Genomic DNA, 24,957 nt, shown 5'->3' with positions numbered 1-24,957 from the left:
ATTACATTTTTTTTTTTTTTTTACACTGTTTAAAAAAATAAAAATTGTGTTACTTTTATTCCTATTACAAGGAATGTAAACATCCCTTGTAATAGAAAAAAAGCCTGACAGGACCTCTTAAATATGAGATCCGGGGTCAAAAAGTCCTCAGATCTCATATTTAGACTAAAATGCAATAAAAAAAAAAAAAAAAAATTTAATTAAATAAAATAATAAAATGGCCCTTTAAGAGCCAAAATGTCACTTTCGCCCTGCAGTGTCATAGAGATGGGTGGGGCCACCTTCCCCTCACTCGTCTCCATGCCCAGCCACAGGAAGGATCCGAACCCCTCCGCCACTGCTGATGGCTCCGGATCGCGGCGGGAGGGGGGTGGCCCTCTACCTCCGCTGATAAAAGTGATCTTGTGGCGAATCTGCCGCAGAGACCACTTTTATCTTGTAATGGACTGCCAGCCGAACACGGGCATACCAGAGTTATGGCAGCTAGCTGCTGCCATAACAGCGATATCCGTCCTCAAAGTAGGGACGTACATCGGCGTGCAGCGGTGCGGAAGTGGTTGATCAGTACAGCTGTCGTTCGAAAATGCAATTCAAATGCATTACAACACATTCCATCACTTCCGAATTTTTATTCTGTCGTATGCAAATTGTGACTTTAGTAAACTTATCAGAATCGATCTGAGATTAGCATGCCAAAAAAAAAAAAGCAGACGATCATTCAACAGATAATCGCATCGTGTGTACCTTTTTTTTTTTTTTTTTTTTTGTAAAGGTGAACTTACTCTTTAATATGCAGGGCTTTCATCTCACTTCCTGTTTTGGCTATGGGACAGGAAGTGAGGGAATATCTCCCCAATGGGTCATGCATGATGGGGGAAAAAAAAATCTGGGGTTATAACCCTCCCTTACAATATCTAAAATGAAGAAAAAAAAAGTTTTGCCTATAGATCTACTTCAGCTCTAAATGGGGAGAAGAACTAGGAGAGTAAATAGAACATAGTTACATAGGTTGTATCTTTTTTCGACCTCACCTACTATGTGTGTGATTATATGTCAGTACATAGAAAGCAATAAAAGCCTGAGAGGTATTCTAATTCCTCTTTTCGTTATCCAAAACGAATACAAAGTTTTGCCTTCAGTTCTAATTTGAGCTAACAAAGCCTGAGGTACGAACGAGCTCTCACAATGATAGGTTCTCATTCTTTCTCCTCTACTCACACAGCAGGGAGCCTCCACACAGCCCTCTGTCCTCCTGAGCTGTGTGCAGCTAACAATAAAGTTGCACAGATTGAATGTCTCCCGTGCCTTGCCGCGGGGGTCGCTGGGAGTTGTAGTGTCGCGGCGCCAGTCCTGCTCCTCCTCTCATGGCCGGCTCTGTGGGGCCGCACGGAGCAGAGGATTGGGTCTTTGTGAGGGGCTGGAGAAGGCCGGGCACGGAGTGGCACGAGCAGCCGCGGAGACCGTCATGAGGTGAGGGGACGGGCAGCAGCTCTTCGGGAAGTTTGGGTGAGGTTGTCGGCTAGGCCGGGGGAGGAGACGCCGCAGGGAGGGTGCTGGGAGAGGCCCGCTTGGAAGGCTTTGTGGTGAGGAGAAGGCCCGAGTGGCTGGGGGGAGAGTACTAAGGGGGTGTTGGATGGGGTAGCCCTATTCTGGGAAGACCATTGTGGAGAACGGTGTCTTTTGTTTTCATGTAAACAAACCCCCCACCCCTCACATACACACCACCTCCATCCTTGTATAGTGGAGAGGGAGGGAGCTGTGTACTGACTGCTCCTCACTTCTCTTCTATACAGGCTTTATGGCTTCTATTGCTTTATTAGCAGCCTTGGTGTACACAGAGCTGACTATCACACTTGTTGCTGGTGTTTCCTGGGTGTTATGGAGCTTCTACCACAGCACACTGCGCTAATCACAAGCGGTGATACATTTCCCAATCTCTGCAGCCGCACATGGGGACAATGTCTCACCACTTGTGATTAGCGCAGTGCCGACTTCTTGGCGGGCTCTGCACGTGGGCTGTGTGAACACGCCGGAGCTCATCCATAGCTCTCATTGCTGTCCATCAAATCCTGTCACAAGGATGAGCTCTGGCATGTTCACACAGCCCACGTGCAGAGCTCGCCAGGAAGTCTTTACTGCGCTAATCACAGGCAGTGAGACATTGTCCCCATGTGCGGCTGCAGAGATTGGGAAATGTATCACCGCTTGTGATTAGCGCAGTGCCGACTTCCTGGTGGGCTCTGCACGTGGGCTGTGCGAACATGCCGGAGCTCATCCTTAGTGGGAGCCAATGCTATCAATCTCCCCAATGAGGAGGGAGACAGCGACAAGAGCCGCTGCTCTCGTGTACGTCGCTGGATAAGACTCAGATAAGAATAAGAGGGGCCTGGGGGCCTCCTGCAGTACAGAAGGTTTTTTTGTTTACCTTTTTATACATAGAATGCAATCACAACATCCAGGCTTTAGAACCACTTTAAAGAAGTCGAGCCTGAGCTAATTTGTCTGGGCTTCTCCTCTGGGTCACAGGAGTGCAACTCGTTTTGCACTCCTGTGACCTGTTTTCAGCAGAGAGCGGGCGGAAGTCTGCTCTCTGCTGACGTCACGGGTAAGGCTGAGCTCAGGCATGTTCGCAAACCGCACGTGCAGAGCCTGCCAGGAAGTCGGAACTGCGGATCGCTATTTGCAAGCAGTAAGACATATCCCGATGCGCAGCTGAAGAGATCAGGAAATGTCTCGCTGTTTGTGATTAGCGCTGTGCAGTATCGACTTCTTGGCGGGCTGTGCACATGCTGTATGTGAACATTCCTGAGCTCTTCCTTAGTCACAGGAATTAGTCCAGGCACCACGTCCAGATGACAAAGTCTGGATCTGCCAGGTGCCGGGACTGATGCCTGTCTCAGCTCCTCCACCCCTCTACAGCTCAGCACGTCTAATTGAGAGTCAGTAGCTCTCTGCTCAGGGAGTTGTGAGAACTGAGCTATCGATGGTGTTTGATCGATCGGTTCTCAGTGCTGAGGCTGCGGGTGACAAATGCAACATTGGACTGATGCTGCCTCCATCTAGGCTAGTATAGTTATGGAGAAAGAAAACAAAACGTGCTTCTCTTTTAAAGTGGAAGTCCACACAAATCCTAAGTATACCTAAACCTGCTCCCACCCCCATTCTAAGCCTATTCTAACTACCCTGTGAAAAGAGAAATTTCTGCTCACATATACTGCCTTTTAAAAAGCACTCATATCCCTTGAAATTTTTCAGATATTTTGTCATGTTACATGTAGTAAATTTTTCTTTCTTTTTTTTTGGGGGGGGGGGGGGATTTTATGTGATAGACCAACACAAAGTGGCACATAATTGTTAATTGGAAGGAAAACAATAATATGGTTTTCACTTTCTTTTTTTTTTTTTTTTGTTACAAATAAATGTGAAAAGTGTGGCATGCATTTGTATTCAGCCCCCCTTAGTCAATACATTTTAGAACCACCTTTCACTGCAGTTAGAGCTGCAAGTCTTTTTGGGGATGTCTCTACCAGCTTTTCACATCTAGAGACTTTGCCCATTCTTCTTTGTAAAATGGCTCAAGCTCTTGCAGATTGGATGGAGAGCATCTGTGAACAGCAATTTTCAAGTCTTGCCACAGATTCTCAAATGGATTTAAGTCTGGACTTTGACTGGTCCATTCTAACAGGTGAATATGCTTTTATCTAATTCTAAACCAATCTGTTGTAGATCTGGCTGTATGTTTAGGGTCATTGTCCTGCTGTGAGGTGAACCTCTGCCCCTGTCTCAGATCTTTTGTAGACCTTAAAGCCCCATACACACTATCAGTTTTTCTGCTGAGTTTTTCCTTCAGATTTACCAAAACCATATAATATGAGGTCAAACCTTAGGAGTTTCAATGTGTATGCAATCAGGCAGGCCCTTCTACTACATGGTTTTGGTAAACCTGAAGGAAAAACTCAGCAGAAAAACTGATAGTGTGTATGAGGCTTAAGATTGCCCTGTATTTTGCTCCATCCATCTTCCCATCAACTCTGACCAGCTTTCTGTCCCTGCTGAAGAAAAGCATCCCCACAACATGATGCTGCCATCACCATGTTGCACGGTGGGGATGGTGTGTTCAGGGTTATGTGCAGTGTTAGTTTTCCACCACACATAACTTTTTGGCCTAAAATCAAAACGTTAAATTTTGGTCTCACCTTGACCAGAGCACCTTCTTCCACATGCTTGCTGTGTCCCTCACATGGCTTCTCACAAACTGAAAACGAGACTTCTTATGGCTTTCTTTCAACAGTGGCTTTCTTCTTTACACTCTTCCATAAATGCTAGATTTGTGGAGTGTATGACTAATAGTTGTCCTGTGGACACATTCCCCCACCTGAGCTGTGGCTCTCTGCAGCTCCTCCAGACTAACCATGGGCCTCTTGGCTACTTCTCTGATTAATGCTCTCCTTGCCCGGCCTGTCAGTTTAGGTGGATGGCCATGTCTTGGTAAGTTTACAGTTGTGCCATACTCTCCATTTTCAGATGATGGATTGAACAGTGCTCTGCAAGATGTTCGTCTTTTTTTTTTTTTTTTTTTTTTCTAAATAACCTAACCCTGCTTTAAACTTATCCACAACTTTATCCCTGGCCTGTCTGGTGTGTTCCTTGACCTTCATGATGCTGTTTGTACACTAAGGTTCTCTAACAAACCTATGAGGGCTTCACCCATAGGCTTACTATGGGGCATGCATTGTTGGAGTGAAGAAATGTCATAATCACACCATGGATTCCCCCAAAGGGGTCCGAAGCTTTATTTTCGTGGTCACATAGTAAACATACGGCAATATTTTCGGAGCCACGCAGGGCTTCTTCGTCAGGCAAGTGAATGAATTTATCTCTGTTGCCAGCTGTCCCTCCTCTACACTGAAGCTGGTGCAGGTAACCATTCATGTGACTGGAGCAGCTTCAGTATAGGTAAGTATAGGCAGCTTTCTTTTGTACAGGGTAGTTAGGGTGAGTGGGAGCAGGTATATAGTAAAGCTGGGTACACACGGGCCCAAAATGGTCGATTTGGCAAGAATCCACTGACTGAATGATTTGTATAGTGCTGCAACTTTTACCTGCTTGGGTCTTGAGTTTTTTTCTGAAGGCCCGATGGTTTTCTTCCAATGCGGATTTTGGTGGGTAGAGCGTTCCATAGCCGAGGTACTTGGACTGTGAGTCTTCCCTCTCCCTTGGATTTGTAGCGGGATTTAGGGATGAGGAGGAGGTTTTGGCTAGTTGATCGGAGGCTGCAATTTGATGTGTAGTGTTTTATTTTCTCACATAGGTATTGAGGCGCTTTTCCCTGTGCGCATTTGTGGGTGAGGCAGAGGGTCTTGAAAGTGATCCGATCCTTAATGGTTAGCCAATGAAGAGTCCTTAGTAGAGGTTGACCAACATGGGTTTTTCTCTGGCCGATGCCGATATTTAGAAATCGCAGATGGCCGATATATGATGCCGATTTCTCTCCCCCCCTTTCATCTCATAAAAGCTAACGGACACCTTTCACACTGGGGCGTTTTTCAGGCGCTTTTGGGCTAAAAATAGCACCTGTAAAGTGCCTGCAAAACAGCTCCGCTGCAGTCTGTGTGGAAGCCTGAGTGCTTTCACACTGAGGCAATGCGCTGGCAGGACGTAAAAAATAAAAAGTCCTACAAGCAACATCTTTGGAGCGGTGTATACCTCTCCTCCACCACTCCTTCCCATTGAAATAAATGGGCACCGCTGCCGAAGCGCCTGCAATGCGATGTGGCAGCGGTGCTTCACGGGCACATTTAACCCCTTCCTCGGCTGCTAGCTGGATTATAAGTGCCCCATAGTAGCCGAATAACGCACCTAAAATGATGGTAAAGCGGCGCTAAAACTAGCAGCGTTTTACCGCCAACACCTGCCCGCTCCAGTGTGAAAGCAGCCTTAAGTATTAAGTGATACAGAAAATTTCTTACATTTAAACATTTATTAAACAAAACAAACATCCAATCAGTTCACTTGTATGTATAATTTAGATAAAAAAAATTATATTTATATATTAAATACACAAAAACAGGTAATCAAAACTTTTGGATGAAAAAAAAATGGGCTAACTTCACGGGGTGTGTGTGTGTGGTGTTTTTTTTTTTTTTTTTTTATCGTGTGTATTTTTTCCAAAAAAAAATGCGTTTGAAAGACCTCTGGGCAAATACTGTGTGACATAACATATTGCAACAACCCCTATTTTATTCCCTAGGGTCTCTGCTAAAAAAAATATATAAGTTTTGGGGGTTCTAAGTGATTTTCTAGCAGAAAATACAGGATTTTTATTTGTAAGCATCAAGTGTCAGAAAAAATTTAGTCTTTAAATGGTTAAACTGAGAACTCTACACACTGAGTTGAATTCATTCAGAAGTTTAAAGAGGAAGTAAACCCTGATGGGTTTACTTCCTCTTTCATTCCCTGCAAAGGTAAAGCATAATGGACTACTATGCATCGCATAGTAGCCCATTATGTGTCACTTACCTGACACAGGAGCCAGCGAAGTCGCCGCTGTCCCCTGTAGTCCGCCGCATCCATCTTGCTGGTGGCGTCTCGCAGCTCCGCCGCTGTCATTCGGCGAAGCCGTCGATGACGTCACTCCCGCGCATGCGCACGGGAGTCGACACGCGCGGCAGCTTCATTCTTCGGCCTGCGCGCCGCTGTCTACGGCGCATGCGCCGTAGACAGCGGTGCCCGTTTTCGGGCAAGTATCTCCTAAACCATATAGGTTTAGGAGATATTGCTTGGACCTACAGGTAAGCCTTAATCTAGGCTTACCTGTAGGTCAAAGTGGTTTGTAAGGGTTTACAACCACTTTAAATGTTGTATCTCTTTACTCTTTTCTTGGCAGACTGCCCAGAGAGGAAACAAGTCTTCACTGATGTCTTCAGGCAACTTGCATTGACTTCTATTACTGAAGTCATTTTGCAAGTTGCGCTGAAGATATCATCGGCCTTTTTTAACAGCACAATCGGCCGATTAATTAAAACCCGCCAAATATCGGCCAATATATCGGTCGACCTCTAGTCCTTAGGGCCAGGGAGATGGATTCCCAGGGTTTTTTTTCCAGTGACTAGTCTTGCTGCCGTGTTTTGGACGACTTGTAGGCGTACAATCTGGTATTTGGGAAGTCCTATGTAGAGTGAGTTTGCGTAGTCGAGTCGCGAATTGATTGATCCAAATCAATGTTTGGGTGTTCCAAGTAATTTTCTAGCAGAAAATAAAGATTTTGCTTGTAAGTGGCAAATGTCAGAAAAACGTTGGTCTTTAAATGGTTAAACATTCTTCCTTTATATGGATCCTTTGAAAGAACAAAAAGATTTCTACTTATTCCATGTGTTGTGATAAAACTGGGCAGACTGCCTGGATTTTTTTTTTCCCCAGCTATGAGAACTCTCTGCACTTGTTAGAAAAAGATTGCAGTTTTGATTCTTGACGCTCAATCGTGCAGCTCTAGGGTACATTTACCATCTATCCAACGTGTCAGAGCAGATGACAGTCAGATGGAATCGGACATGCAGTTGGTTTCCATCCGACCGCCCCACAGAGGAGAGCGGGCTGTGTCCTTGTCCACTCTGCATAGCAGAGCAGACAGGGCCTGTTATCCTCCTGCTCAGCGCCGATCAGAGGAGAGATCCCTCACTGAGCAGGCAGACTCCGTTTGGAGGGATACGCCCATGTGAAAGGGGCCTTGCCTTGTAGAGTGGAGATATAGGATCGTCCAACCCCGAATCTCTCCATAAAGAGGACCTATCACTGCTAATTTCTATCACAAGGGATGTTTACATTCCTTGTGACAAGAATAAAAGTGATCCAAAAATTGTTTTTAAATGGAGAGTGTAAAAATAAAAAGATGTAGTAAAATGAATGATAAAACCAAAATGTTTTAAAGCGGTTGTGTGTACTGGTGAACGCATACGTAGGTCACGCCTATATGTGTAAACTATGTTCAAACTACTCATGTGAGGTATCTCCCTGAATGCTAGAGCAATCATTTTAGCACTAGACCTCCTCTGTAACTCTAAACTGGTAACCTGAAGACATTTGTTAAAGCGCCGCAGATGGAAATTTTTTAAGTACCGTAATTTGGTGCTATTCCACAAGTGTGCGCAACATCATCTTTCATATTTTACAAAAAAAAGTTCATAGAATGGGTGGTGTGTTGTGTTTTTATTTTTTATTTTATTTGTTGTTTATTCATTTAAGTGTGTATTTCTTTTATTCTGAGAAATCGCTGCGCAAATACTGTGTGATACCGACCACTATTTTATTCTCTAGGGCCTCCGCAAAAAAAATAAATAATTGTGTGCGTGTATATATATGCATTTCAGAGCTGCACAAGGCCCCTTCGTCAGGCATGTGATGACATGTGGCATGTGATGTTTCGTTCCATGGTGTGCTGGCAAATATCTTCAGTGACTTGAACCAGTATCCAGCTGGTTGTTGCTGCAGCACCAAAATCTGAGAGCGCACCCAGGAACATGTGCGATGGGAATATGAAGTACTATATATGTGTTTGGGGGCTCTAAGTAATTTTCTAGCAAAAAAAACCCACAATTTTTTTTTTACATATGTGAGAGAATTGTCAGAATTGATCTGGTAGACAAATGGTTAAAGTTTTACTAAAAGCAGTCTGTATATGCAGTAAAGCATATATAATGCTACTAATTATCTGCATTGTGGAAAAGGCAGGTTGGATTTGATTTAAATCAAGTCAATTTTTAAAGGGGTTGTAAACCATAATGTTTGAGTGAAGCTGCTTGAGATTATATATAATCTCAAGCAGCTTCACTCAAAAAACATTAGGGTTTACAACCCCTTTAAAAAAAATAATAATTATATATGTACGGTATATAAATTTTATATAGCCCACCCTAGTAAAAAAAGGCTGTTTGATCCTGTCCTCCACTGTCCCTAAACCATCTCCTGAGAGAGCAGAAGCTGCACATGCTCACTTTGGTGTGTATTGCTAGAGAATTTTTATTTATTTTTATTTTTTCCCCTGTGCTGGTCACATGCACTCTTCCATCAGCACTGTCTAGACAGAGGGTCAGGAGTCATGCCGCCACCTATAGAAGTCACAAGATTGCTCTAACTGCTGATGAGAAAAGGTATTTAGCAGTCTATATTTACTTAGGCTCCATTCACACCTAGGCGATTTGAATCGCAGGTGGAATCAAATCACAGCCAGACATGTTTGCAAGGCCATTACTCTTTAATGGCACCCCAATCGCAATGCAATTTTTGCCACGTGATAAATGGCAACATGCATGGTATGCTGCTCAAAAAGGAGCAGGAACTTCTTTTGGGTGACAGTGTCACACTTTGTGATGTTGCTGCGAGTGCATTGCGATTTATCTTGGCAAAATCATGTTGGGTGCCATTAAGAAGTCACCTAGGGGTGAATGGAGCCTAAAACTATTGCATTTCCATGTTCTATGTACTGTGGCAGCACTGCTGCAGTGGCACCTTGCATGTGGTTTTAACCCCTTTTCGCTTGCTAACCGTGTTTAAAAGCGCCTCGTTAGCGGCCGAATAGCGCTGCTAAAACAACGGTAAAGCGTCGCTTTACCGCTGGCGCCTGCCCGCCCCAGTATTTAAGTAGCCTAAAGCTTGCAGCATCTCCTTTCATTATTTGCACTGAGATCAGTCCCCCTCACCATACCTGCAGTGCATCTGGAAAGTATTCTCAGCGTTTCACTTTTTTTTTTTTTTCCACATTTTATGTTATAGCCTTATTCAGAAATAGATTAACATCATTATTTTCCTCAAAATTCTACAAACCATAGCCCATTAATGACAACGTGAAAGAAGTTTTGTTTTGATTTTTTTGCTAATTTATTAAAAATCAACAAAAAATAAAAAATCACGTACCTAAGTATTCACAGCCTTTGCCATGACACTCAAAATTTAGCTCTGGTGCATCCTGTGTCCACTAATCATCCTTGATGTTTCTACAACTTGATTGGAGTCCACCTGTGGTAAAATCAGTTGATTGGACATTTTTTTTTTTTTTCTGCAAATGGAGGACGTTTGGTACTACCAGGACTCTTCCTGGAGCTGGCTGCCCGGCCAAACTGAGCGATCAGGGGAGAAAGGCTTTACGCCAGGGAGGAGAACAAGGACTCGATGGTCACTGACAGAGCTACAACATTTATCTGTGGAGAGAGGAGAACCTTCAGAAGAGCAACCATCTCTGTAGCACTCCACCAACCCGGCCTATATGGTATAGTGGCCAGACAGAAGCCACTCCTCAGTAAAAGGCACATAACAGCCCGCCTGGAGTTCTGGTCGGATGAAGCAAAGATTATACTTTTTGGCCCTGAATGGCAAGTGTCTTGTCTGGAGGAAATCGGCCACCGCTCATCACCTGGTAAATACCATGCCTACAATGAAGCATGGTGGTGGCAGAATCATGTTGTGGGGTGTTTCTCAGCAGCAGCAACTAGGAGACTAGTCAAGATCGAGGGAAAGATGAATGCAGCAAAGTACAGAGACATGCTTGATGAAAACCTGCTCTAAAGTGCTCTGGACCTTAGACTGGGGCAAAGGTTCATCTTCGATTAGGACAAAGACCCTAAACACACAGCCAAGATAACAAAGGAGTGGCTACGGGACAACTCTGATTATTATTTATTTATTTTTTCTTGAGTGGCCCAGACTTGAACCTAATTGATCATCTCTGAAGAGATCTGAAAATGGCTGTGCACCGATCATCCACATCCAACCTGATGGAGCTTGAGAAGTCCTGCAAAGAATAGGATGAACTGCCCAAAATAGTTGTGCCAAGCTTGAAGCATTATACTTTAAAAAAACAAAAACTTGATGCTGTAATTGGTGCCAAAGGTGCTTCAAAAACGTATTGATCAAAGGCTGTGAATACATATGTACATGTGGTGTTTATTATTTAATACATTTGCAACGATTTCAAACAAACTTCTTTTACATTTCTCATCCTGGGGTATTGTTTGTAGAATTTTGAGGAAGATAATTTCATTTAATAAATTTTGGAAGAAGGCTGTAACATAACAAAATGTGGAAAAAGTAAAGGGCTATGAATACTTTCCAGATGCACTGTATGTAATTTGCTGTGTTGTGATGTCGGCATCTGTGACAGACCTGACCAAGATTGGGGCTTCTGGAGAGGACTAGGAGCAAGCTTCTTACCCCACTGACTATGGCCCAGGGAGAGAGCAGATCATTGTCTAATGATGGACCATTATGAAAGTATGTGTCCGAGTTCCAAATAAAGTGTTCCAGTTTTGTAACTGAGCTGGTCTCGCCTGGTTCTTGGTTGCAATATGTGGCTGTAATATCTGATATCTGAAGGTCCAGACTGGAGGGAGCAGTGTAGTGATGGAAGTGCGAAGGGGTTCTGTTACAGCATCTCTGTGTAATGACTGCTGTGGTTGTGATTATTGGACCTTATGCATGTGTTTTTCAATGCCACTTTTAGAGATGTGTTGAGTGTTTGTTTGGTTTTGTTTTTTGCCTATGTGGCCATGCACACATCTGCGTTTAGCAGCAGAATATAAACCCATTGCCAGCACGATCAGTAGCTGTGTTTTGGCATAAATAATGGCTGTTGCTTGTAAATGCACTTAATAATATCCTGGCTAATTAAATAGACGCCTAGGTGCTCGACGCACTTAAATTCCCCTAAATAGTTTTGCAAAAATGCAGCTTTTGCCAGGAGAAAGGTGTTTGGAAGAGTTGGGCAAAGTCCAGTGAGCGAAAGGCTTTATTGATGCAATAAGCCTGCCCACAACTCTGCCTGAGCAAAAGAAAAATGTTACAGGGAGACGTGTAGTCCCAAAAACAAGGACAATTTTGTGGCAAAGCTGAAATTACCTTCTTTCAGGCATTTAAAGAATGTTACCCCAACATTTCATATTCCTGATATGTGTCTTCTGTACCATATACTTGTATGAAGAAAAGTACCCTGTTCTCTTTGTATTGCTTGCTTTGTGTGACATCCCTGGTGTTAACTAGTGATGGCCGAACGGTTCGCCCGGCGGTCGTTTCGCGGCGAATTTCCGACTTTCGCCGTCCGCGGGTTCGAACGCCTTTTTCCGTCGTTCGCCCCGGCGGACTTACGTGTTTAATGTATACAAGAACTTTAACCTTTCGTGACACGTTTATCATGTGTTACAGGACAACCAATTGAGACATGACAGCTCATGGACACTTGGACATTCCCCCTAACCTATAAATACACCCGATCCGGTGGCCATTTTACATTCTTTCTTCTGTCACTGTAGGGAAAGGATCCTGTGTGGAGTAGGGACAGAGAAAACGCTAGCTATTTGGTACACAAAAGTTCTTTTCAGGACTGGTATAGGTGTTAGGTCAGCAGCCTGAGTTTCTTTTGTCAGTTTAGATAAAGGGACAGAGCGCTGTATGCTGCTATTTTAGGGACAGCTCAGCCAGATTAGTCTTTCTTCATCATCATCATCATCATCATCATTAGCTGTTACTATCAGGTCCACAAAAGAGCTGTTCCAGCTAATCGTTCCAGCCTACTCTTTTTTGCCAATTTGTATAGGGACAGGCAGGAAGCAGTGTGTCAGGCAGTGAGGATAATTTTAAAGACTTGCTGTTACTATTAGTTCCACAAAGGTTCTTTTCAGGACTGGTATCAGTGGTACGGTAATAGGCTTGTACACGTATAATATTCTTTCTTCCAAATATAGAAAGAATATTATACTTGACTGCTGCCCTTCTGCTGCAGTCTGCTAATCATTCACAACTCACTTGTTCCACAAAGCTCTTTATCAGGACTGGTAACTTGGTCTGTCTAGGGTGCTACGGTACATAGGCTTGGGTGCGGTACAGTCTGCTGTTCTGTAAGGACCGCTATCGGTCCACAATACATAGGGTTGCCGTGCACTACTGCTGACCGCTGCCCTATACTGCAGCAGTCCTTCAGCGGTATAGGGACTGACGCACAGTCTGCTAAACACTAATACACAACCTGCTTGGTCCACAAAAGTTCTTATAAGGACTGGTAACTTGGTATAGGGTGCTACGGTACATAGGCTTGGGTGCGGTACAGTCTGCTGTTCTGTAAGGACCGCTATCGGTCCACAATACATAGGGTTGCCGTGCACTACTGCTGACCGCTGCCCTATACTGCAGCAGTCCTTCAGCGGTATAGGGACTGACGCACAGTCTGCTAAACACTAATACACAACCTGCTTGGTCCACAAAAGTTCTTATAAGGACTGGTAACTTGGTATAGGGTGCTACGGTACATAGGCCTGAGTGCAGTACAGTCTGCTGTTCTGTAAGGACCGCTATCGGTCCACAATACATAGGGTTGCCGTGCACTACTGCTGACCGCTGCCCTATACTGCAGCAGTCCTTCATTGGTATAGGGACTGACGTACAGTCTGCTAATCACTAACACACAACCTGCTTGGTCCACAAAAGTTCTTATAAGGACTGGTAACTTGGTATAGGGTGCTACGGTACATAGGCCTGAGTGCAGTACAGTCTGCTGTTCTGTAAGGACCGCTATCGGTCCACAATACATAGGGTTGCCGTGCACTACTGCTGACCGCTGCCCTATACTGCAGCAGTCCTTCATTGGTATAGGGACTGACGTACAGTCTGCTAAACACTAACACACAACCTGCTTGGTCCACAAAAGTTCTTATAAGGACTGGTAACTTGGTATAGGGTGCTACGGTACATAGGCCTGAGTGCGTTACAGTCTGCTGTTCTGTAAGGACCGCTATCGGTCCACAATACATAGGGTTGCCGTGCACTACTGCTGACCGCTGCCCTATACTGCAGCAGTCCTTCAGCGGTATAGGGACTGACGCACAGTCTGCTAAACACTAACACACAACCTGCTTGGTCCACAAAAGTTTTTATAAGGACTGGTAACTTGGTATAGGGTGCTACGGTACATAGGCTTGAGTGCGGTACAGTCTGCTGTTCTGTAAGGACCGCTATCGGTCCACAATAGATAGGGTTGACGTGCACCACTGCTGACCGCTGCCCTATACTGCAGCAGTCCTTCAGCGGTATAGGGACTGACGTACAGTCTGCTAAACACTAATACACAACCTGCTTGGTCCACAAAAGTTCTTATAAGGACTGGTAACTTGGTATAGGGTGCTACGGTACATAGGCTTGAGTGCGGTACAGTCTGCTGTTCTGTAAGGACCGCTATCGGTCCACAATAGATAGGGTTGACGTGCACCACTGCTGACCGCTCACCTATACTGCAGCAGTCCTTCAGCGGTATAGGGACTGACGTACAGTCTGCTAATCACTAACACACAACCTGCTTGTTCCACAAAAGTTCTTATAAGGACTGGTAACTTGGTATAGGGTGCTACGGTACATAGGCTTGAGTGCGGTACAGTCTGCTGTTCTGTAAGGACCGCTATCGGTCCACAATAGATAGGGTTGACGTGCACCACTGCTGACCGCTGCCCTATACTGCAGCAGTCCTTCAGCGGTATAGGGACTGACGTACAGTCTGCTAAACACTAATACACAACCTGCTTGGTCCACAAAAGTTCTTATAAGGACTGGTAACTTGGTATAGGGTGCTACGGTACATAGGCTTGAGTGCGGTACAGTCTGCTGTTCTGTAAGGACCGCTATCGGTCCACAATAGATAGGGTTGACGTGCACCACTGCTGACCGCTGCCCTATACTGCAGCAGTCCTTCAGCGGTATAGGGACTGACGTACAGTCTGCTAAACACTAATACACAACCTGCTTGGTCCACAAAAGTTCTTATAAGGACTGGTAACTTGGTATAGGGTGCTACGGTACATAGGCTTGAGTGCGGTACAGTCTGCTGTTCTGTAAGGACCGCTATCGGTCCACAATAGATAGGGTTGACGTGCACCACTGCTGACCGCTCACCTATACTGCAGCAGTCCTTCAGCGGTATAGGGACTAAGAGTTTTGTCACAGGGTCATTTAAAAAATGACATGCAGAGGAAGAGGCAGGCCCTTCCGCAGGGGTGGTAGGGGTAGGGCAGGAGCAACAGGCTTGAGCCAAAGTGGGAAGTTGCAGAAGGTGCGTTCAATTACTTTAAAGGATGCACCAGACTTGGTTGAGTGGCTCGCTCAGCCTTACTCTTCTGCACCCTCCTCATCCTCTCGATCTGCACCCTCTTCTTCACTCTCTGCTATGTGCACCCCCAAAGACACTACCACCAACAACACGACCACCACCACCACCACCACATACCTTCCGCTTGAGTCACTGGAATTATTTTCCGATCCATATCAAGAGGACATTTCTGATGCGCAGCCACTCTTGGTATTGGATCAGGAAGAGGAGGTAGCAACAAGCGCTACTCAGCAGTCTGACGCCAGTACCCAGATCAGCCCAAGGAGGAGGTTGGTCCCCGGTGTTGCTGCCTACTCTACTTATAGCGGTGGGGAAGGTGACGTTGATGATGACGTGTCTAGTGATGTCACGTGGGTGCCCACAAGAGAGGAAGAGGAGGGGAGTTCAGAGGGAGATATGGACCAGCAGATAGGGAGGAGAAGCAGCAATGACTTACATTGCACAGCAGGGACAAAGCAGACTGCAAATGTATCAGGAGCGAGTCATCGACCATGTACGGTCACATCTGGCGCTCCCAGGACACCGGCACATGGCTCCGCAGTGTGGGCTTTTTTTAACGTGTCCGCTGCTGACAATAGCGTTGCCATCTGCAATCTTTGCAGTCAACGCGTTAGTCGCGGTAAGCCCAATACTCACCTAGGGACGACCGCCTTAAGAAGGCACATGAGCAGCCATCACCGAGCCCAGTGGGAGCAACGGAACACACAAAGCCACACTGCAGGCTCTCACCGTCCAGCCTCGTCTTCTACTTCTCCTTCTCCTCTCTCCTCACAATTGTCCTCCACTCCACCTTCCATCACGCCAAGCTCACATTTTTCTGCAAAAAGGCAGGCTTCCGTGGGCCTAATGTTTGAGCGTAAAAAAATGATGACGCCGGATAACCCTCTTGCCCAACGGTTGGCGGCTGGCTTGTCAGAACTCATAGCCCGCCAACTACTGCCATATAAACTGGTGGACTCGGAGGCCTTTCGCAAATTTGTGGCCATTGGAACACCACAATGGAAGGTCCCAGGAAGGAAGTATTTCTCAGAGAAGGGCATCCCAGAGCTATATGGCCATGTTCAGCGGCAAGTGAATGTATCTCTGGCACACAGTGTCGGTGCCAAGATACATCTGACCACAGACACGTGGTCTAGCAAACACGGGCAGGGAAGGTATATCAGTTTTACTGCCCACTGGGTGAACCTTCTGACGGCCGTCAAGCATGTAACCCGTGGCACCCGTGTAGATTTGGTTTTACCGCCACGGATTGCATGCAGGCCTGACTCTTCTTCTCCTCCTCCTACTCCATCCTCCTCCCTCTCCTCCTCAGCTGCCTCCTCCTTTTCCGCTGCTAGCGTCTCTTCCACTGCACCGCCCAAGCTCCCCAGAACCTATTCCACATGCCAGGTGAGACGTTGCCATGCCGTGCTGCGTCTGTTGTGCCTGGAAGCAAAGAGCCACACTGGCCCGGCACTCCTTTCAGCTTTGCGTTCACAGGCAGATGAGTGGCTAACACCGCTCAATTTGACAGTTGGTAAAGTGGTGTGTGACAACGGTGCCAATCTGCTTAGCGCATTGAAACAGGGCAAAATCACGCACGTGCCGTGCATGGCACACGTCTTAAACTTGGTCGTGCAGCGATTCCTTGTCAAATACCCTGGGGTCCAGGACATCTTGCGGCAGGCAAGGAAAATCTCGGCCCATTTCAGAAGATCTTACACGGCCATGGCTCGCCTTGCTGACATTCAGCGGCGACACCATCTGCCGGTCAGACGTCTTATTTGCGATTGCCCGACGCGATGGAACTCAACCTTCTATATGCTTGATAGGCTGCTCCAGCAGAAACGTGCAGTTAACGTCTACCTGTATGAACTCTGCGAAAGAAACGGTTCTGGGGAGCTGGGTTTTTTTTCACCGCGCCAGTGGCTGCTCATGCGCGACACATGCAGACTTCTGCGGCCATTTGAGGAGATCACCAAACTGGTCAGTCGCAGCCATGGCGCCATCAGTGACATGGTACCTTATGCCTTCTTTCTGGAGCGTGCATTGCGTCGTGTCATTGATCAGGCTGTGGAGGAGCAGGAGCGGGAAGATGAGGAAGTCGCAATGCTGGATGAATTCCCAGGGGGGGCTACTCTATCTGAGACAAGTCAACAACAGGAGTCTGATGAGGAGTCAGAGGAGGATGGTGCCGGGGCGGATGAGCAGGAGCAAGAAGAGCATGCTTTAAACCTTTCTGGGATCCCTGTTGTGCGAGGATGGGGAGAGGAGAATGAAGAGGACGACATTATCCTGGATGATGAGCAGGAGCCAGGCCACCACACCGCTTCCACTTTAGTGCAAATGGGGGCCTTCATGCTCCAGTGTTTTAATAGGGACCCCCGTATAAAAAGCATGAGGGTCAAGGACCAGTACTGGGTGGCAACGTACTTAGACCCCCGGTACAAACACAAAATGGCGGAAATGTTACCGCCGTCGCAGAGGGCTGTCAGAATGCAGCACTTCCAGGCCTTGCTTCGAGAAATGCTGCATTCTGCTTTTGCGTGCGCTGGCAGAGGAGCAATTCCCACTCCCAGAGAAGGATTTGCGGGTACCAATCCAACAGCGCCTGCAAGAAGAGGCCGGTTTGAAGATGTGTTGGTGACTTCGGATATGAGGTCATTCTTTCAGCCGACCCATCGACAGGTGTCATCCGGATCCAGCATCAGGGAACGCCTAGACCGTCAGGTGTCCGACTACATTGGGTTAACGGCCGATGTGGACGCTCTGAGGAGTGATGAACCCCTAGACTACTGGGTGGGCAGGCTTGACCTCTGGCCAGAGCTTGCCCAATTTGCAATCGAACTGTTGGCTTGCCCCTCATCCAGTGTCCTGTCCGAAAGGACGTTCAGCGCAGCAGGGGGGATTGTGACCGATAAGCGTACTCGCCTAGCTCACCACAGTGTTAACTACCTCACATTTCTAAAAATGAATGAGGCATGGATCTCGGAGGAATTCAACACATGTGATCAGTAGACCATGTATATGTCTATAAACAATTTTTGGAATCAAGCACACAGACCTTCTTAATTCATTTGGCTCACTTCCCTGACCCAAAAAAGCACACCGTACTATATGCCCCTACCCTCCTCTTTGAAGAGGTTGAGCGGTGTCATATTTCTACTGGGGCTGCTTATTATGAGGGGTTCCCACCATCCCTGTGCTGTGCTGACTTCCTCCTGGGTGTTCTTATTATGAGGGGCTCCCACCATCCCTGTGCTGTGCTGACTTCCTCCTGGGGGTTCTTATTATGAGGGGATCACACCATCCCTGTGCTGTGCTGACTTCCTCCTGGGGCTGCTTACGGTGCTGCTGTCAGCGCTGTATGTCACGGAGCTGCTGTCAGCGCTGTATGTCACGGAGCTGCTGTCAGCGCTGTATGTCACGGAGCTGCTGTCAGCGCTGTATGTCACGGAGCTGCTGTCAGCGCTGTATGTCACGGTGCTGCTGTCAGCGCTGTATGTCACGGAGCTGCTGTCAGCGCTGTATGTCACGGAGCTGCTGTCAGTGCTGTATGTCACGGAGCTGCTGTCAGCGCTGTATGTCACGGAGCTGCTGTCAGCGCTGTATGTCACGGAGCTGCTGTCAGCGCTGTATGTCACGGTGCTGCTGTCAGCGCTGTATGTCACGGAGCTGCTGTCAGCGCTGTATGTCACGGAGCTGCTGTCAGCGCTGTATGTCACGGAGCTGCTGTCAGCGCTGTATGTCACGGAGCTGCTGTCAGCGCTGTATGTCACGGAGCTGCTGTCAGCGCTGTATGTCACGGTGCTGATGTCAGTGCTCTGTATTACGGTGCTGCTGTCAGTGCTCTGTATCTCCTGCACCCTCTTGTTTGCCTACCCTGGTCCCTGACCTTCCCTCTCCTCCATTGCCTTCATTAGCTCCATAGTCCTGAATTGTCAGAACAATTTCCCAAATAAAAAAAAAATGCTTGTAGTTATCGATCCCAAATTCACCTCATACATGTATTATGCTATTGTCCAGGTGGTGGGACTACGTGCTACCCCCTAATAATTACCCCGTGGCCGCAAATTCGACCTAAAGGTTTGCGAAATTCGCCTCCCATTGAAGTCAATGGAGCCCGCGGCGAACGGTCGTTTTCGCGAACGTTTGTGTCCGTTCGCGTTTCGCGTTCGCGAAACGTCCCGTCGGAAGTTCGTCCATCACTAGTGTTAACCACCAGTCCCCCTCCTCTTTCCTATTAAAAACTGACCACACTTAGCAGAAGAAAATATTGTGGTCAGTTCTCTAGCTGTGCTGGGACCTGTGTGCTCTCCTTCCAGGATCAGACTTGTCCCGACACCCTCCCTGCACAGCCATTCATTGGAAAGATTAGTGTGCTGTAAAGCTGCACGATTAATTGGCCAAAAAATTAGCAATCTCCATCACCCCTTACCATCTTAATATGGCATTTCCACGATTCTATGTAACAAGTCGGAGCCAAAAAAAAAAAAGACAGCCAACAAAGTTTTATCACCACATGCTCAAAAATTAAAATTAAACTGTATAATTTTTGGTTCTTTTAGATCAAAGGGATGAGCTTTGGTTTGTAAATAAGGTCAGTTTAACTGCTTAAAGAGGAACTGCAGTCTGCTCACATCATTTGTAATAAAAACATCTTTGCCATTCTGAAGCTTCCCTCCAACCACTTAGCATAATATTTTATATATACTGTGATTCTGTACTTGCCAAATATGCTGCAGAAATCTCTTTCCATGGAGTCTAGCTGCAACCATTTTAACGATTCACTTCCTGGATTTTCACAGAAACGCACCTCCAGCCCTGCAGCTCTCATTGGCTCTCTTATGACTTGTCCCCCTCCCGAGAGAGAGAGAGAGAGAGAGAGAGAGATATATGCATGATGCCAGCCTAGGCTTTTTGCCAGACAAGAAACCAGAAGTGGGCTGTATAAGGTATTTACTGGCAGGAAAAAAAAGTTTTACTATCCAAAGTTAAAACAACAAGGGATTTAATAGAGGCAAAGTTTAAAAAATTACCAAAGGGCCACTTTAACCACTTGCCGCCCGCCCTATAGGGAATTGACGGTGGCAAAGTGGTTTCATAATCCTGACCGGACGTCATATGACGTGATCAGGATTATGAGCCGCTGCGCGCCCCCGGGGGCGCGCATCTCGGCGATCGTTGTTGCGGGGTTTCAGTCTGACACCCGGCAACTACGATCTCGGTAAAGAGTCTCCGATGGAGACTCTTTACCATGTGATCAGCCATGTCCAATCACGGCTGATCACAGTGTAAATGGAAAGAGCCGGTGATCGGCTTTCCCTCACTCGCGTCTGTCAGACGCGAGTAGAGGAGAGCCGATCGGCTGCTCCTCTGACAGGGGGGGTCTGTGCTGATCGATTATCAGCACAGCCCCCCCGAGGATGCCCACACTGGACCACCAGGGACGCCACTAGACCACCAGGGAAAAGGTAATAAAGGCCATAATCCTCCCTAGACCACCAGGGATGCCAGTCAGCACAATGGGTGCCAATCAGTGCCCATAATGGATGCCAATCAGTGCCCACAATGGGCATCACTGATTGGCATGCATTATTGTTTGGCACTGATTGGCATCCATTACTATAACACCGATGCCGCGCCTGAGTGCCCACCTGTGCCGCCTGAGTGCCCACCTGTGCCGCCTGAGTGCCCACCTGTGCCGCCTATCAGTGCCGCCCATCAGTGCCACATTGGTGCCCATCAGTGTAGCCCCATCAGTGCCACATTGGTGCCCATCAGTGTAGCCCCATCAGTGCCACATTGGTGCCCATCAGTGTAGCCCCATCAGTGCCCATCAGTGAAGGAGAAAACGTACTTATTTACAAAGTTTTGAAACTAAAACAAAAAAAAACATTTTTTTTTTCAAAATTTTCGGTATTTTTTTATTTGTAGCGCAAAAAATAAAAACCGCAGAGGTGATCAAATACCACCAAAAGAAAGCTCTATTTGTGGGGAAAAAAATGATAAAAATTTCATTTGGGTAGTGTAGCATGACCGCGCAATTGTCATTCAAAGTGCGACAGCGCTGAAAGCTCAAAATTGGTCTGGGCAGGAAGGTGTTTAAGTGCCCAGTATTGAAGTGGTTAAGAAAAAGCCAGCAGGTAAGCAACCTGACCAGGAACACACACACCCCTGGACTTAGTCATCTGGGGGGGGGGGGCGGCACGACAACCACAATTATGAGAGCCAGGGGAAACAAACATGATGAAGTGTACTCCTGGATGGTCAGGAATAGAAAACAACTTAGGATGAGGGGGAGAGGGAGGCTTTTTAATCTTTCTACTTTGGTTCTGTATTCAGCATGGAATCGCAATCCTCTCTCAATGCTACATATGCACTCTACACAGCATCAGCTATTCTCAGCTGCATAAGAGCTGGGGGCGGGGGGAGGAGAAGTAGCAGTACACTGAGCTTCCCAGTGAAAGGTTGTGCAGGGGAGGTGTCGGGACAAGTCTGATCATTGGAGGAACTGAGTTCCTAGCATAGCTAGAGAACTGACCACAGTTTTTAACAGGAAAGCAGAGGAACTGCTAGGAACACTAGGGATTTCACACAAAGGAAGCAATGCATGCCCCCGGTGCTTCTACGGGCTCGCCCATGTGATTGGCAAAATGGAGAATGAATCGGTCACCGCCAGAACTTGAGCATAGGGATTTCTGTTAACCAGATGGTCCCCCAGTCATCTCTATCATCCTCGGAAGCACAGGCTGGCGGAAGTAAGCCATGCCGGGGATGCGGCTGGAAAGTCTTTTATTTTTATTTTTTATCTCGGTCTTTCCAGCCTGTAGGAGAGATGTCTTATAGACCCCACATCTCTCCAGAAAGAGGACCTGTCTCGCACTATTCCTATTACAAGGGATGTTTACATTCCTTGTAATAGGGAAAAAAAAGTAATCAAGAAATAATAATTAAAGAGTGTAAAGATGAAAGTAAAACCAACAATAAAAAAATTAAATTTAAAGCGCCCGCGAATTTAAGTTCCGTTCAAATCACACATGTGAGGCATCGCTGCATGCGTTAGAGCAACAATTGTAACCCAAGACCTCCTCTGTAAGTCTAAACTGGTAATGTGTAAAATGCGTATAACGTGTTTGGTGGTATTCCATTTGCACTGAATGGGAATAAGCTCCAGCAGTGACCAAGTGTTTATTGGTACGTTTCTCTCCATTGGGGAGATTCATCACTTGATATGTTTGACCTTTGTCCCTGAGAAACAAGTGAGAGGAAAACCAAAATTCTAGAGTTGTGTCCAAAGGGAAATCTTCCAGGGAGGACACCTGTATTTTTTTAATTTTTTTTTTATTGCAGTTGTAGAAGAGATCTGCAATGTCGCTTCTACAATAAAATAAACTTGCATGCCTGCTCAGTCATCCTTAGAATGTACATGGATACATTCTGCCACTGTCTTTGTAGTGTGCCAGGATAACTGAACTTCTGCGCTTGTGTGGGAGTCTGATGTGAGGTTTCAATTGGAGGGTGGTGATAGATATATATAATAAATTTGCACTCCCTAAGTACTACAAAAGTACTGGGATGCCTGCCTTTGCACGCCCATGAACTTTAATGTCATCCCAGTCTTTGGTCCATAGGGTTCAATATTGAGTTGGGCCCACCCCATTTCACGCCACCCCCTCCTGCAGTGTATAAAGCTATAACAGCTTCAACTCTTCTGGAAAGGCTGTCCACAAGGTTTAGGAGTGTGTCTATGGCAGGGCTCGACAAACCTCGGGCGCCAGGTCGCATTTGCGACTAGAATTTGCATCCTGTCACCTGGGGCAACACAGCTGGGGTATCCTGTCTCCGTGTGGACCCCGAACTCCGACGTGCGATTGCATCGGGCCGCGCCGGCCAGTAATTGAGGCCGCGGCTTTGCAGCCTTCTAAAGTCTTTCTGTAGTCTGTCGCCATCTTGTGGTGGATGTTGAAATTGCAACCCATCCAATAATGCTAATCCTAATGGAGCTTCAAAGCCCTGCCTGTTTTTCACTGCCCGCCCATTTCTTTATATATATATTTTTTATTTTATTTTTTTTCCATAATAGCTTTTATTTTTTTAAATGTAAAAAAAAATAATTTTAATTAAGGGAAAAAAAATTATTTGTAATCCTACCTGCTTGGCCCCTTTCACAAGGGCTGTCTGATCAGGTTCACCTGTCAGTTTTTCAGGCTGACCTGATCGAACCCTTAGCGGGAATATGGCAGAAGTAAAAGAAGTCACATTCTTTTGTTAACCACTTCGTACCCACGCTATAGACGAAAGATGACTACAGCGCGGACAACAATTGCCGGGAGGGCGTCCCTGGACATCCTCCTGTTTACTTCCCCTCTGCACGCCACCATGGGCACGCATTGGGGAAGTTCTGTGTTGGCCGTGTCCCTTGGATACAGCCAATCACAGATCATGCTAAATGGCCAATCACAGCGGCCATTTAGCACTCGAGCGGTGTGTCCAATGTGAGGTGATCTCATATGTGGGGGGCTGGGGGCTATCTTCCCCTCACTCGTCTCCATGTCAGGCCAGGGACAGGTCCAGATCGCCGTCACGGACCTGGCTCCTAACTTTTTTAGCTGGCTCCTAGATTCCAAGCAAATTTGTCAACCCCTGGTCTATGGGGATTTGTGAGGTCAGGCACTGATGTTGGACGAGGCCTGGCTTGCAGTCTCTGCTCCAATTTCATCCTAATGTTCTATCGGGTTGAGGTTGAGACTCTATGCAAGCCAATCAAGTTCCTCCACCCCAAACCCACTCATCCATGACTGAGGGTTTGAACATAAATATCAAGTACAAATTTTAGGAACTGCAACCATTTTTACACACAGCCCCCCCTCCCCCCTTCAGGGGCTCAAATATAATTGGACAAATAAAAATAATCAAATGTTCATTTAAAATTTTTTGTTGAATGCTTTACTGGCAATGACTGCCTGATGTCTGGAACGCATGGTCATGACCAAAGACTGGGTTTCCTCCTTTCTGATGCTTTGCCAGACTCTAACTGCAGCTGTCTTCAGTTTGTTCTTTGTGGGTCTTTCTGCCTTTTTTTAGTTTTTGCCTTCAGCAAGTGAAATGCGTGATCAATTGGGTTGAGATCAGATGATTGACTTGGCCATTGCAGAATATTCCACTTTTCCTTCAAAAGCTCCTGGATTGCTGTGTTTTGGATCATTGTCCATCTGTACTGTGAAGCGCCGTCCAACCAGCTTTGCTGAATCTCGACTGACAGTATATCTCTAAACGCTGTAGAATTCCTCCAGCTGCTTCTTTCACAACATTTAATAAACACCAATGACCCAGTGCCACTGGAAGCCTTGCATGCCCATGCCATCACTCTGCCTCCACCATGTTTTACAAATGACATTTGGATCATGAGCTATTCCAAGCCTTCTGCACACTTTTTTTTTTTTTTTCTTCATGTCATTCTAATACAGATCAATAATCTTCGTTTCAACCGTCCAAAGAATGCTTTTCCCTCTGTATTTTACTCTTGTGAAGTCTTCTCTTGATTGTAGACTTTGAAAATGATACTCGCCTCCTGGAGAGTGTCCTTCACTTATCTGGATGATGTGAATGGGTTTTTCTTTTGCCATAGAGGATCCTGCGATCATTAACCACTATGACCTTCCGTGGCTGCCCAGTCCTGTTTGTTGCTGAGCTCACAAGTGTGTTCTTTTCTCCAGAATGCACCAAACTGAAATTGATTTGACCACTCCCAATGTTGGTGCCATCTCTCTGGATTAATTTTTGAAGCCTTGCAATGGCCTGTTTCACTTGCATGGACAGCTCCTTTTTGAACGCATGAT

General features: G+C 46.3%; 1 protein-coding gene across 1 annotated transcript in view; it reads left to right on the top strand.

The window, feature by feature from the left end:
• The first annotated feature begins 1,308 nt into the window (after nucleotides 1–1,308).
• SOCS6 (suppressor of cytokine signaling 6) overlaps nucleotides 1,309–24,957 on the top strand; it is a 43,704-nt gene continuing 20,055 nt past the window's right edge. Inside the window, exon 1 of the mRNA XM_077492378.1 lies at nucleotides 1,309–1,470. The gene's annotated coding sequence lies outside the window, so the exon portion shown is untranslated. The remainder of the gene's footprint in view (nucleotides 1,471–24,957) is intronic.

This window comes from Lithobates pipiens, unplaced genomic scaffold (genome assembly GCF_037356315.1).
Source record: "Lithobates pipiens isolate NorthernLeopardFrog02 unplaced genomic scaffold, aLitPip1_a1.2 Scaffold_19, whole genome shotgun sequence".
Lineage (NCBI taxonomy): Eukaryota > Metazoa > Chordata > Amphibia > Anura > Ranidae > Lithobates > Lithobates pipiens.
This window is presented reverse-complemented; position numbering and strand designations above follow the sequence as displayed.